A 15319-nucleotide genomic window follows, 5' to 3' on the forward strand; every position below is an offset into this window, starting at 1 on the left:
ACCAGGAGAATGTGAAATGAGGGTTTGCCGCCCCTCCTCCTCCTCCTCCTCCTCCTCCTCCTCCTCCTCCTCCTCCTCCTCCTCCTGCGGCCTGCGCGCTGGCGGGGAGATGGCCGGCGCCGGGATGAGGCCACGTCAGATCTGATGCGGCGAGGGGGGTCCCCAGGCCGCTACCCGGACCCCTGGCCGAGCCGGGGGACATCGCGGATGTCCCCACCGCGGTGGCATCCCCTTCCTCTCGGGTGCGCGCGTCTGCCAGCGTGCCGGGAATACCGTGGCATCCCGGAGAGAAAAGGATGCCGGGGAGGAGGGCAAGGGGAAAAGGGAAAACGGGCGAGCAGGCGGGAGGGGGCTCGGGAGGACGCGGCGGACCCGCTGCCAACTGGGCAGTTGTGCCGCTTGTCGGGAGGCTGCCGCTAACCACTCGTTACAATTAAAATGAAGTGTCCGTCAGCGGCTATCTTCGCTGTGTGGCCCATATGTTTCTGAGCTGATACTGTCCGGATTATTCTGTTTGGGAGAACGATAACGGCTGTTTATAACCTTGGCAAAGACTGAGGCCTAATCAGGCTGGAGCACATTTTCACTGACTGGCTGATAACGGGCTGTTAGCTGCCTTATCGCCGGGGAGAGATAGGCCAAAATAAGCAGATCTGTGAGCACAGGAGCCCAACCGAGAGGCACATACTCTGGCCTGGCCTTTATTTTTAGATGCTTTTTCTTTTTTTTCTTTTTTTTTCTTCTTTCCTGGCTGATTGCAGCGAGAGAAGGGGGGATTATTCGAGCAGGGGATGAGGGGGGGCAGCGGGTTTCAAGTCGCATCAGTAAATGGCGTGAAAAACCAGCACGGGAGCCTTGTCGTCCTTCCCGGGTGCCCACGGCGTGGCCCCTGCCCTGCGGTGCCTGAATTACCCCCGGGGACCACCCCGCCTGGGGTACGCGTGGTCATCTCCATCTTCGGGGAAAAGAAGCAACCCTGTCCGTCTGTCCCTCGCGGCGTCCCTCGTTCCTTCGCTTTCTGCTTGCTTTGCCCTCTCCCCCTGTCCTCTTTACTCGGGGGCCGGCTCTCCTGGATGGACACGCTGCCGGCCGCCGCATCCCTGGTGCCGGCGATGCTCAGCAGCGCGGGCGGCTCGTGGCCAGCAGGGCCTCGCGGAGGAGGCTGCACCAGAGTCAGAGCCCGGGGCCTCGTTGGTACCCGAAGGCACGTGTCCCCTGCTCCTGCCACCCACGGTACGGTGGGGGTACGGATGAAGGTGACCGGTGCGCTTGGTCCTTCCCGGTGGTGAGGAAGGGGGGATGAAGGGGAACAGGCTGCTTTTGGATGGCATCGGTTTGGTGAAGAGGAAGGCTATTTCAAAAGAGGACAGTTCTGCTGGGGTTTGTCCCCAAAAGGGGTTTATGCAGAAAAGACGATGCATAGCTGTGAGACCTGAGCATTCCCGCTGCGGACGCCACGTTGGGCCGGAGCGTCTCGAAATCACATTCACTCAGATAACTAATGAGCCTGTTTCCATCCTCCCTCTTTTTTCTTTTTTTTTCCAAATTATGATCAAGTCCTGCAAAGAACTGTTCTTTGCCTGCATGTAAGAGCTGTAGTTTTGGGGAGTGTGTATGATTTCCTGCATATTGAAAGGAACAACATTAGACTTGGCCTTAAATGGGAGGTCACCCCACAGCTGCCGTATCCCATGCTAGGGAGCTGAGGTCTGTTTCGAAGGGGGCTGCTGGGCACCGCTGCTAAGGTGTCGCTGCAACGATCTCCCTGAAGACACCCTCACCCAGTGAGGGTGCCCAGGGCATCTTTCTAATCCGGATTGGTATTAGACTATTCCTAGGAGCTGGATTTAGCACCATCCTCCTCCTCCGCATAGCCGGAGTCTCGCTTCATCACACCTGTGTCTCCTCTCTCGAACCTTCCAGTGGAAACGGTCCAGATCACCAGCACCGCTCTTCCCTCCCTCCCTCCCTTCTTCTTTTGCTCAGGCTCCGTACTCTGCCTCGAAGTCTCAGGCAGGTGTTCAAATAAATAATGCAGCTAAAAATACCTTTTGGCAGCAGCTGGGAGTTCTTGTGCACGGTGCCGGAGTGGTGGGAATACAGCATCCCCGCTCCACGGGCAGGTGCGTATGTGAGCTCCAGAAAGTTAGAACAAACACTGCAGGCACAAGGGTCTACATGCCTTCTGGGCCCTTCGCAGCCTCGCAAACAAACCGAGACATTTATTCTGTCTGCCCCGGTTTCGAAACAGGCGTCACCTTCGCTGAGCGCGTTCGCAGTTGGCTTTTGTTAGGAGGATGCTGCCGAAGGGACCCACCAGCTGCATCCTAGCTTGTGTACGAATGTCAAGCTGTCCCTGTGCTCAGGCTGTATCGGCAGGCATCAGGAAATAATAGTTTGCACTTCAGTAGCGTCTCGAGCCATTTCCCTTTGGAGAGCGCTTTGTAGGCTGGATCACGCAGCCACCTCCCAGGAAAGATGCTGTGCCGTGCTCGGCCACCTCCAGGGTCTGCGAGAGTGCTTGTCACTTGGGGCTGTTGGAAGGGGGCTTTGGAGCCAGAGCTGCGAGAAAAACAGGGGAGGCAATTTTGTCTGGTTTGCTAGAACTGGCTGTTGTAAAATCTCCTCTAAAAAAACCTCTGCTGACTGCCCCTTCCCAGGGAATTGCTTCAACTGAACTGACAGTAACGTTTCCTCCTCCTTCACCAGCCTAGCTAGGCTGGACCTGGAAGCCCCCGACCCTGGTGGGTGTAGCAGGACCCATCTCCACTGGCACTTGTCTCCTGGCTCTGCTTGGAGACCTGCCAAGAACTCCCTTGGCAGCAAACTGTAGGACGACAGCTTTAATTATTGCAGCAGGAACATGGCTGGGGGCAGAGCATCTTTCATTTGGCCACAAACAAAACTGACCTTGGTTTTCCTCTTGCCCGGCCGATAGCAAATTGTTCGCTCCAGGTCAGTGCTGCTCCTGCACTGATGGGCAGAGGAGAAGGGCTACTTGACTGCTCCTTTCCTGCACCTGTGCATTTTGGGATGCCTTCTGAGCCAGCTGTGTGCCTTTTGGTAGGTTGTCCATGTACGCCTCTGCCCAGAGAGCCGTGCACAAAGCCCTGTGCAGTGTTGGCGGTTGGCTAGTCTCTCACCAGGCTCCTCTGTGCATATCATATCCCCCTTTTCAGAGACATTAAAGACCAGATTTTAAACAGAACCCGTATCTTTCCCAATGATGTCTTTAGGAGACGTTGCATTTTAGGAGGTTGCCTCCCCCAGGAAACCCTGGTACCCATTCAAAGGGATTGGCAGTGGAAGTGGCTTGTTAAATAAGTACCCAAGCAAATCTGCTTGAGTCCAAAGACAGAGGCAGGGGAGCTGAGATATTCCTGAGTTTTCAGCTGCTGGTGGTGTCCAGCACTCTTTGGGGACACTGAGCTCTGCATGGATGGAGGCCTGATCCTGCTTACAGTGCTGGCAAAAACTATGTTAGCTCTTCAGTACAGGTGCCCTTCCCTACCTCCCTCTTCCCTAGGAGCAAGTGTGAAGCTGCTAGTGGGGCTGGTGTGGTGAATTCGGGTCACTTCACTGTCCTGCCATGCTTTGGCCACATTTTGGGTTTGAGCAGGGCTCCCTTTGAGGCCCGAAAAGATAAAATCTAATGGTGTGCTAGAAGACGAAATTCCAGACAGTGAAGAAGATGCTATCTAGGAATTGCTGGCTGCTTTTCCACGCTTTTTGGGTATATTTGGCTGTCCTGGGCCTGTTTCAAAAGTGGAAGTGCAAATGCAGTGCAAAATCAACTAAGGGCTAGGCAACTTTTGAGTGAAAACATGAAAAACTGTTGTATGGTCCAGCGCACACACGCACAAGCACATCCATGGTTACTTATCTCACTCCCGAGGGGTGGGGGGGTTTTCTGCATCTCAACAGCCTGTTGGCAGCCCATGAAATGCAATCAGAGCTACGTGGATGCCACAAGCCAGGGCAAACTGACTCTTCCCATCTCATCCTGCACAGAACAAACGGAGCTCAAGGTAAAGTGCTGGAATTTTGTGATGACCTTTTCTTAAAGCATTATAATCAAGTTGAACGTTTCCAGTTGTCCCACTAATGTTTGCCCCATGGGGGAACGCGTCCTGCTTTGAGGAGGATGTTTATGGCGACTACCACACGTGCCCCGGGAACTCATTGTGCTGGATGCCAAATGCCTGCCATGGGCAGGGGGAGGAAGAGGACAGAGGTCCGGGGCTGCTTCATGCCTCATGCTGTAATGCAGCCAGGGGAGCGTCTGCCGCTGAATGCCGTGCATCTGCTACAGCCTTTGCTTGCGGCTCTTCAACACACATATCATAAAACATACGCAGCCCTGTGTGTCGCTGAGCACCCACAAGGCCTCTAAAGTGTGATTTCAAGGCGTTCCTGTTGGCTCGGGCTGTGGCATTAGTGTCTTCTTCCTGGGAATGGTTTGGAGTTGACTTGAGGGAACCTGGGGCTGGAGCCAGAGGGACTTGACCCAAGGATATGCAGAGGCTTGTGGGCACAGAGAGCCCTCAAAGTCCAGCCTGGATGCAGAGGAAGCCTTACTGGGGAGGAAAGATGAGCTGTTTACTCTGCTGCATCTCTAGGCTGATCTCTCTCATGAGATCCCTCTGATCTCCTTAGGCTGGTGTCTGTTATGCTTTGTCTGGGGACATGGTGTTCAGCCATCAGATGTGGGGTCATCTGATCTCATCTCAAACAGGAAACTACCCATCCTGTCACCTTAACCCTGTGGCTTGCCTGGCACAGGGTGACCAGGCTTTCCACATCCCTCGGCCAGCACTGGAGAAGGTGACGCTGTCTTCCTCGATGAGGAAGGGGGACAGGCTCTCCTGCATGTCCTGCTCTGTCTCTCAGAGCCACACAAGAGAGGGGACCCAAAGGCACCTTTAAGGCTGCCCATCCAAACATGGTTATGTGTCTCTAGCAGGATTAGGAGGATGGCCACCTTGCTCTGGGGAGGGAAGATATTTTTGCATAGCTTTCCCCAGCCAGAGAGAGGTTTGGCTTGAAAAGTCTGGGGCCTTTGGGCGTGTTTTTTTGGCCCTCACCAGATTTTTGAAAGATGTTTAAGGGATGGAAGATGGAGGTAATCCTGTGTCTGAAGCGGGTTGTAGCTGTGGGGAGACACAGGAACCCGTTACACTAGAGGTACAGGGAACTGAAGGGGCTTTGGCAATAGCAAAGGCAAGAAGGTATTTGTGGGAGGTGGTGGGAGAGGTACTGCCCAGGGTGGAGGCAGCCAGGCCGGGGGCAGCAGCAGGGGGAGCCCGGCCAACCCTCACCAGCCTCGCTGGTTGTCAGCTGCTTCCCAAAATCCAACAGCCACATCCACACGTGGGGTGAACCCCTCTTCCCCCTTATGCCTGGGCTAGTTTATGGTCCATGGGCTCGGCTTATGGTCCTTGGTTCTCAGAGGATGCACGTTGCCTGAAGCATCGCTGACAGCCCTGCTGCCCTGGTTTGTAGCTCCTGGTTTTCGATTGTGCTCCCTTTCCGCCTGTTCAAGCGCGAATGTGCAGTGGCAAAATGAGAAAGGACAGGGGTTAAAAACAGCCACTGTGGTAATAATCGCCTCTCCCTGCCCGTCCTCGGCATATCCCCGGTCACGGGAATCCTCTCTGCTCAGTCTAACAAGGTGCCCTAAGTGCCTGCGCATCTCCTGGGATGTGAGGGGCCGCTCCAGCCACACGAGGCGTTATCCCACGCGTGTGCGCTGGCTTTAAAGGCTCTTCTGGCACAGCTGACATTTAGCTTGCAGTGGCTTGGAACAATACATATTTATGAAGAGTGAGCAGGAGGGTGGCGAGGTGCTGGCCGCAGCCTCCTGACCCCAGAGACGCCGAGCTGTTGTGCGTCGCAGCCAGGACTGCAGTCAGCTCAGGCAGTTTTTTTTTTGAGATTTCTCTTTGAAATGTTCCAGCAACTCCTGTTCAGCGTTGTTCCCTTCTCCCCCTCCCTCCGCGCTGGTGGTGGATGGGAAGGCAGAGGACGGCCGAGCTGGGTGGTGCTTCCCGAGGGCTGGCGCTCACTGGGCGAGCGGCTAGCAGCCACGTCATCCCTTACCGTGTGGCCTCGGGCCTTATTTACTGCAGGCTGCTTGAGCTCTGTTCGAGGACAGGACTGTAAATTTTCTCGGGGGCTTTTTAGTGGTGTTCATCGGTGTGGTGCCTGGCTGCTCCACGGACACGCACATGTTTATTCTCGCAGTAAGCCACCTTCTCCACACACCTGGGCTCGTCTCCAGGGCAAGACCTGGGATGGTGATGTTATTGCCCACCTTCCCTCCTCCTGGCAGACCTACTTCCCTCCTCCCCCTCACTGTGTATCCAGCTCTGCTGGGAATGGGCCCGGTCCCATGTCCTCCCTCCGCAGAGCTCCCTTGTGTCCTGCCCTGCGTCTGAATTGAGCACCATCCCCGTGCATGCTGGCCGAGCGTAGCAGGAGGCCTCAGCTTGGGAACCTGGACCTGTCTCCAGCATTGCCTGCAGCTGCCCAAGCTGCCTTTGCTAGGAAAATGCGGCATGGGTCTTGGGGGAAGGTCGCTGCGCATCCTGGAGATGTGCAAATGGCTGTTTTCCAAAGGCCTGTTAATTTAGGCAGGTTTTCCTGGAGGTGGCCAGAAAAGTACTTCTTTGCAAGCCTGCTAACACTTCCATCCTCCATTGGCAGCTGGAGGGTGCTAGAGCTTTTGATAACAGGAGAATCAGAAAGGTGAACAAAAATTCCGTTTTTTTTTTCTTGGGGGGGGGTGGGGGGTCCATGTCCTTTCTTCCTCTCCTCTTTAAACAGATGAACCTTGAGGTTAGAAATGAAATGAAAAGAATAAAGTTGGAGTTGAGATGCCCTGCAGAGTTTCATCCCAAGCGGGCCAAGTTTGACTGAGTTTATGAGCAGGAGACAAGGGGGCCTGGGGTAGAGGAGGCCTCTCTTGCAGGCGATGGGATCAGGCTCACTGCCGGAGAGCAGCACCGGCTGCATCATGTGGACGTGGTCCGAGATCTGCATGGTGATGGTGCTCAGCTGCTTCCTGCTCTCTGATGTGTTTATCCTGTAGGAGGTAGAGCAGTGCTGTGGGATAGTTGGGAAAATGAGCCACGGGACAGCCAAAGGACATAGGACTAAAACCAAAGGTCCCCTTGGGAGTCAATGACAGGGCAGAGAGCTAGACCAAGGTCCTGAGACCCCTGTGTGTAGCTGAGCCCTTTTAGCTGACTCAAGTCCAGTTTTTGAGTATGTGTCCACTCTCCTAGGCTAGGCTTTATTCCCAGGCATTAAGTATTTGCTGGTCAAGCGGTCTCCCAGGCGAGCATGGAGAAGAGCTCCCGTCTCTCTGCCCAGCATCATGACCCCGTCTCAGTTTGGCACTGGCCTCTCCCTCCTTCACCTTCCCCCGGGCTGGGCAGGGCAGCGCGCTCCTCTGCGCCGGGCAGGTTTCCCGCGCACAAAATGGCTCCAGCTCTCTCCTCGCTTCCCTGTCCTCCCCCTCCCCAAAACTTTTTGCTCTCAGGTTCACTGCAGAGCTGTCCTCCGTTTCAGTTGTTCCCGGCTGTCAGAGGTTATATATATCTGCTCTGTTCATGCTCATCCTCTGTAACCATTTTCTGCTACAGAATCTTCTGGCTGCTCGTTGAAGCCTTAATCCGTAATGCAGCGATCAATGGGTGTGCGCCTTTACTACTCGGATGCTCATTTTTTAATCCCCACTGCCTCCTTCAATGTCATCCCTTCCCATTTTTCTTTATAGAATTTCAGGTCTACTGTACCTGCTGATTACTTAGCGGAGACCACTGGACATCTCCCTTAATTAATTCCATCGATTTCTCAAATCCCACAAGGTTTGGGGTCCTTAGATTTCTGAGGCAGCTAAATGGAATGTCTAAATTCCGACATTTTCCCTCTATAAATTGTTTTGCCAGGGAGATGCTGGGAGGCAGCGCTCCGGCTTTATTTATTTGGAGGTGATACTAGCCCAAGAACCTTGCCCGTCCTTGCTGCGGCGGGAGGCTGGCGCGAGGAGGGCGTTCGCAGGGGGACCGCATTAACCCCTGGCGTCCGGCCGTGGCAGGCGCTCGCGCCCCGGGGAAGCCGGCGCGCGCCGGAGGACTCCGCTTCCACGCGTCCGCAAGCCGGCGTCACCCATCGAGGTAGGATGCCAGCAAGGCAGCGGGGTGCAAGCAGCCGCCGTCGGCCACGGCCGCTGGGCGCGGAGCCGAGGCCTTGCAAACGCAATAAAGCGCTGCAAAGGGATCTATTTACCAGTTGGGCCTGGAGAGCGGCAGAGCCCTCGCCGCGCGAGGCAGGGGAAGACTCTGTTGCTATGCACAGAGAGCTTAATTTTATTATTACTCTCTGCTATTTAATGTCTGTCTCTCAGGCAGCTGGTGATGTTTTAATGAAGCTGGAATTGTATAGTCTGTAGCGCTGGATAATCGTAAGCTGCCGAGTCAGAATCAAATTAATAATTCATGAAATTAAAGTGTATAATTAATTCGAACTGTGCAGATGAGGAGGGACCCGAGTCCTCAAGCCTGGAAGGAGCACATGTGTGTCTATAAAACATGCATGCGTGTGTCTCTCTGCAAAGATAGGCCCATCTACGCTGTTTCTCTGACTTGCCTGTGTAGATCTGCAACGTCTTTCCTCCTGAGCCCCAGGTTTTGGGGCCTTTTTGCCTTCCTGGACTGTAAGGGTTAGTTTTATTTTGTTTTGTTTGGGAATTTCCCCCCACACATACTTTTTTTCCAAGCTAAAACTTCCACACAAGGTCTTGGTCCAAAAAAAATGATATTTGGTGTCTGGGGAAAACACCTGGCTGTGTGTCTGAGCATGGCCATGTTTCCCTTCCTCTAGAGAGCTGAAACAAGGTGTGCTTCTCCCCTCCACGTTGTTGTTAATTTTTTTATGGTTGTGTTTGTTTTTTGCCTTGACCTGGTGTGAAACAACTGTAGATGGAGATACACTGGTTTGCACTTATAAGGACTTCTGCAGCAAAAAGTCCAGAGGAGCTGTTAAGACTTTAAAAGGAGGAGAGGGTCAACTGGCTGGAGTAGCGATTGCCCCAGATACGTGGGAGGGTCATTTTGCCATGGTGGCTTCCCAGTAACTTGTAGTGCAAGAGAAGGGATATGTTCCTGACCACATAAGTAAAAGGTGAAGGGTCTCGAGCTGTTACTTGGGCAGGTAGGAGATGCCATGAAGGATGCAGACTTACAAGTTTGTGATGTGCCAGCTGTGAGTGGAGAGCGCAATTTAATCCTTTCCTGAGCAACACTGAAGGTTCAGAGCTTCTAACTTAGGATCTGGTTGGATCCAATGGTAACATCGCTGGTCCATCTTGCAGGAGGCACTGAACCAGTCTTCGTATTTCTGCAAGGGTTTGCCACCATCTAGAGGAGAAACAGGCAGGTGAGCAGAGGAAGTTGCACAGCTTCGCCCCCTCTGTCATCCCTTTCTGGGGGGAACAGGCCTTGCCACGTCCTGATCTGGTGTGGGGCAGCTGGAGGATGTCTTGGGGGCTGTTCCTCTTGAGCCTCTCCATGCATGGGAATGAGCTTTCTTGTGTATCTAGAGATCAGGCTTTGTAGCCTGATGTCCCCCCCCCCCCGGCACCTGTCTGTGTAACCGGTGCCGGGTCCAGGCTCAGGAAGCAGACGGATGCTGGGGGAGGTGGCCGTGCACACAGCTCTTTGGTTGAGGGGCAAGTCTGTCAGATCACTTCCTTGGAAAACAGAGTCCCCATGTGGGGCAAGGGGTGGGAAAGGAAAAGAAATATTTTCAAAATGAGAGTCAGGGAACTTTTGATACAAACAAAAGCACAGGCCGAAATGAAATGTCTGATTCAGTCCAAAATGACCGTCTTGCTATGAGTTTTGAGTGGCCCACGTGCTGAAAACTTGGTTATTCATTCAACTTGTGTTTCTCATTTAGCTTCTGGTCGAAGCTTTCCCTTGTCTGATGATTCTTCTCTACATAATGAAGTCTCCATCCAGTAACTAACGGTGCTTTTGCGTTCAAATTAAAAAAAAAAAAAAAAAAAAAAGGACATTGTCATATTATAGTTTCACATGACATGGCAGTGTCTTCTGATTATTGATGCCATATCACAGTAATATATGGAAGGTCTAGCTCTTCAGCAGGTTTTCCAGGTTAAGAACTTGACAGAGGAAGATTAGAAAAGATCCTGAATCTCCAACAAACTTTCCATCTTTGTCCTTGACTGCTCAGTTTCTCATTGTACCTTTCTGCCTGTACGGACTACCCATCACCATCCATTAGGGACTAGCAGGTGATGTTCCCCAACCCCCCAGAGACTCACAGTGGTCTGTCTGGCCAGGGTGTTTACTGCTGGATTAGGAAATATCTCCAAAGAAACATATTGCAGTCCTAAAGACTGGCAGAGTTTAGGTTGAAAATAAGCAATAGAAACAGGCCCCTGGGAAGGAGAGATGGTGCAAGAGGAGCTCGGTCCTTTCCGCTTGGTTCTTTCTCTGGACTAAGAATATTTTGCAGCTTTGAAGGCAAAAGCTTTAGCATCTGCAGGCTGTGCAGATAGCTGCTGGCTGATACTCATGGAAGGGAAACAGGACCAACCAGGCTCTCCTGTCCCCACCGCTAAACCATCTGGGCTCGTTGCTGCTTCTGTAGAGCTGGCCCCTGTACTCTTTCTGCCTGGCTGGAAGAGGCTTTGCCTACTTGGTTACAGCTTTCCAATTTATTTTATTTTCGTGGAAAGCAAAATGTTGGCACTGTAGATGTGGGGGTTATATTTCTTGAAGATATTTGTGAGGGAATCTTTTATTCATATGAAATATTTTTTAACCAAAATCTGGCTGTAGCAAGATAATATGATTTGTTGTAAATGCCATATCTGTGAAAGATCTCAGTTAAAAAGCTGATAGAGTATCTACTTGAAAACTATTGATAGAAAGGAAAATTGCACTGCATCGACAGTGAGTTCATTTCCGGGGTGTGAGTCAGGGGAAAAAAACACCGTTTGAAGTTTCCTGCAAAATCCTTTTCCCTTTTGGAGCATCTGGGATTAATATGCGTTTGTAGCCATCTCAAGCTAACATCCATGCAGGTAGGTGTGCTTTTCAGAGCCAAGAACGTGAGAGATTTTGTGGAGGGTTTGTCACTTCAGTCTACTTAATTTTTGCTGCTCCATTTAGCTGTTGGTGGCCTTTGGGGCTGTGGAACACAACTTTCCTCCTTGTGAGGAGGAGAAAGCTGTGAATTCTCTATCTCCTTAAGCAAGATGCAGACAGCAAAGTGTGGGTTTCTGGGGAGGGTGCGTGTTCAGTGCTAACTGGTTAGTGGATGTTTCAGTGCTTGGCTCATTTGCAGTGGTACATGGGAGTCTCCTCTGATACGGTGGAAAAAACACATTTTTCTGTGAGGTTCTTGTGTGCACAGGAAATTCAAAAGGTTTATTTTACTTATTTTCTGTCAGGGGCAAATGTAGCTCCTTTTAATGTTTCATAAAATTAGATTATTTTGATAGCTTCCAAGGTCTGCTGCATCCACTGGCTTTAACAATTCGATACTGGTTTATCCCAGAAGACAGAAAATATTTCAGTACCGAAGGGTTCTTCACCACTCCCTGCCCAGGGTTAGGGAGCTCGCTGCAGAGATGCACCATCCTTTGTGTGCTGTATGATGCAGAGGCAGGATAGACAGGACTTTCACGTTCATTAATTGTGTGCAATTAAGCCCTGAGGTTTTGCGGCACCCGATGAGATCAGGCAGATTGCTTTTGGGCCATCACCGTTCTGGTTTTGCTCTTGAAAGTCCACAGGCGCCTCTGCGTAGCGGTGGGGATCCCTGTCCCATGGTCTGGGTGCTGCCGAGTTGCGTGGGTGGAGGACCTGCGTCCGGAAGAGCGTAAGCTGCTCTTTTGAACCGTCTCCAGTGTTTTTCTGATAGCTCAGAGCCAACCACCGCGTCCTGGCAGTGTGGGACGAGGGCCTGCCCGCTGTCGGCAGCGAGCCCGGGGCAGCACGGTTTGCTCCCTGAGCTGTTTTTTTCAGCGTTCAAATACCGCAGGCCGTAGCTGGGCCTCGAGTACCCTGTTTCACCTCTCCGTCTTGCGGTTTCCCTATTGTGCGAAGAAAGGGAAGGGGAAGGATTTTTCCCCCTCCCTTTGAGCGCGGCTAAACATCAGCAAAGATCGCCGAGGTTGCGCGGCGCTGGGTAAATACTGAGTGGTATTAATAGTAACCTGCCCCTTTGGATAATGCGCTCCCCTTTGGAGCCTAGATCTTTTATTATTATGATTACTGTAGCTGTTACAGCACAGGAGGCAGGGGAGTCGCGGAGCAAACCTGGCGGCCTCCGCCGCCTTGCACCGCGCCGCGGGCAGGCTGGGGCGAGCGGCTCTTTGAGCCGTCTCCGTGACCCCTTGCTGGGTGGGTGTCTGCGGGGGCGGCTGTTTCATTGTGGATATTTTATATAAAATCCTGTGAGTAGCTCCTGCTCTGCAAGGGAGCGAGAGAGGGTGCAAGGGAGCCCTGCAGCTCCGTGGCCCCAGTGGGTCACCCAGGCTTGTCCCCAGCACCCAGGAGGACCTGGGCTGGTAGGGGACCCACGGGGACATACCCAGCTCCCCTTTTCTCTCCTGCTCCCCATCTTGGGCCATAGCTGCTTCCTCCTCCACCTCCTCGGAGAGATTCACAGAGCTCCTGAAAATCCGGGTTGGCCGGCCGGGGGAGACGCTGTGCTGGGGCAGGTGGTGGAATTAGGGCAGGGGGAGCCGAGGCCCGGGGTGGGAGCCCGGCCGAAAGGGTTACTGCGAAATGCAAACAAAAACACTATGCAAATGAGCTGCTTGCAACAGGTAGCCTTAATCAGATGCTGTCAGATGAATTCAGCATCTCTCCGATTGTCGCCTGCGCTAGCCTCCCATTCGGAAGCCCTCATCTGCTCCAGATGTGGTTTAATTTACTGCGACTTGGCTAATTACTGTAATTAAGGATTAATTACTGTTAATTACTTTCACATAAACTCAACGCCAGTCAAAGAGCGGATCCTTATGAAGCCTGCCACAGCAGCGAACACGCGCGCGGCAGCCTGGGTGGGCCCGGCAGGTCCTCGCGGCGCTGGGGCGGCTGGTCCCAGGGCCGTGGTGGCAGCGCCCAGCCCGGGCCCTCGCCCCGGCGGGTCGCCCTGCCCTCCCCTCCCGCCCGGGGCCATCGGGCAGTCGTGGCGGGGCTCCAGATGGCGTCCACCGAGCCAGCCGCTGTTATTATCGTTAATAATTAGATGGAGTGGGGATCTGCTGTGCAAACCCCGGTTATGAAGGGGACGCTCGCCGTGTCTCTAGCAGGCTCTCGAAGGATGCAACAAATGAGCCACCTTTCTCGCATTAAGTCCTTTCTGCTTCTCGCTGCTCCCATGCTCTGCTTCCTCCGTCACTTCCCCCTCTCCTGCCCGGGGACCTTGCTGGAGACAGCTAATATGTAAGAGAGACACAAATTGTTATGCTTCCCCCAGCGTCATGCATGCAAAAAGGTGCTTTAGCAAAACAGGGAAAATCAACTCTGTATCTAAGGGAACGGGAGCCGTGAAAACCAGTGGCGGGTGTGGGAAGGAGCATTGAAAATGATTAATATACGGTACAGTATACAATATTCCCGCTGAACGGCTACGTAAGATAGGGGCCTGCTGGCGGTGCAGTGTCTGCCCTGCTCCGAGAGCAACCGACTGGTCTGTTAGACTTGTTAGACTCTGTATCCGTTGGGTTTATTAGTTTTTAAAGTCCTGGGGCTTTTTCCGCTGTTGCCATCCTTGCGTGTGTGCAGGCGTGTCTGAGCTGCTTGTGTGCAGATGCAGAGAGGAAGATGACGAAGTGTGGGGCAAGAGGGAGTCGAGCCTGGCCAAGATGCTCCACAGTCTGCAGGAGTGCGTCTCCCCTGTACCTGCCTGCAGCACTGAGCAGAGATCACGACGGCAAAAGCAGCCCTGCCTCCGGAGTAGATGGTTTGCATTTGCACACAGCTCCTGCTCCTCTAAGGCTTTGCTGAGGAGCAACCGAGGGTGAGCTGGAGCGTGCCCTGCACCTTGCTGCCGCGTCGCACGCGAGTGTGCACGCAGCGTGCCCGCGAGGGGGGATAACGGGAGCGAGCGCCGAGCGCTGGGTAGCGAGACGTTACTGCCGGCTGCGCGTGTGCTCGTGTAATATGAAGGCAGGATGCAGAGAGAAAAATAGGAATGATTAGATCGGTATTGTTCTATTAGATCTCTGCCTGCTTGCTATTGTGTCTCAGCATTTGAAGATGAAACATATTCATTTAGCTCCCAGGATGAATGGTTTTAATAAGGGGAGCAAGATGAGGTGGGGTAGTCCTGATGACTTCAGAGACCCATCAAGTCTCCCCCTAAGGCCATTTCAGTGATGACATGGGCCACACGACCATTAACACTGCAATCAGGACAAGTTTTCTGTGTCCCTGCGTATCCTTCAGCTGGGAAGAGCGTGTTTTGGAGCCCAGGAGAAGATGTGTATCAGCAGTAATCAGATTGAGCCTGCAGGAAGGGGAGGGCTGAGGGTGAAGCATGGACTCTCCGGGCAGGGCTACCTGCAGGAGGCAGCTCGGAGCGGCGAGGGGGAGCCCAGGGAGAGGGCCGGGCGCCGAGGGGCTCCTGGGGCTGGCAGTGGGCAGCCGGGCACAGCAACAGGCTCTGGGGCTTCGCCGGCAGGTTGCCAGCCAGCATCTGCCAGGTTGCCGCTTCCCGCATCCCGCCACCCCATGCCGGCGGCCGAGACCTCGCAAGGCTCATTAGCGGTTTCAAAGAGCTCCAGTGCCCCTGCCTGCCTCTGCTCTCCCACCCAGCCCTGACCGCTTCATTACAGTCTGCCTCCAGGCCTGCCTTGGCCTGCTTAAGCCTCCAATCATTATAATTACCGTTATTAGGAGCAGCTATGGAGGCAGGAGAGGGGGCCGCCGGTGTCCGCTTGCCCTGGCCTTGCCGGGGTGCGCGGCGGAGCACGAGGCAGGGGACAGCAACCAGCGCGCCGGCTGTCAGCTCCGCTCACCCCGGCTGTCAGGCGGGCGGATGTGGAGGGGCTCATTGCTTTAATTGACACCTTCCCCTCGCATCCCACGCTCGTCCATCCCAGCCTCATTCTTTCTTTCATCGTCCGTCTTTTCTCCAGGAGGAAGTGTGGCGTGGGCCAGCCCTCCTCCGTGCCCTGGCTGCGGGAGAGGCTGGCACGGGGAGAGGGGGAGCCCAGCCCCGGGCACGGCAGCATGGGGGATGCACTGGAGGAAACACCCGTACGGTAACG

The 15319-nt window shown here is 53.7% G+C and overlaps 1 protein-coding gene across 2 annotated transcripts in view; it reads left to right on the forward strand.

Moving 5' to 3' along the window:
• PBX1 (PBX homeobox 1) overlaps positions 1–15319 on the forward strand; it is a 162610-nt gene that overhangs the window by 90942 nt on the left and 56349 nt on the right. The gene's annotated exons all lie outside the window — the stretch shown is intronic.

This window comes from Apteryx mantelli, chromosome 8, assembly GCF_036417845.1.
Source record: "Apteryx mantelli isolate bAptMan1 chromosome 8, bAptMan1.hap1, whole genome shotgun sequence".
Taxonomy (NCBI): domain Eukaryota; kingdom Metazoa; phylum Chordata; class Aves; order Apterygiformes; family Apterygidae; genus Apteryx; species Apteryx mantelli.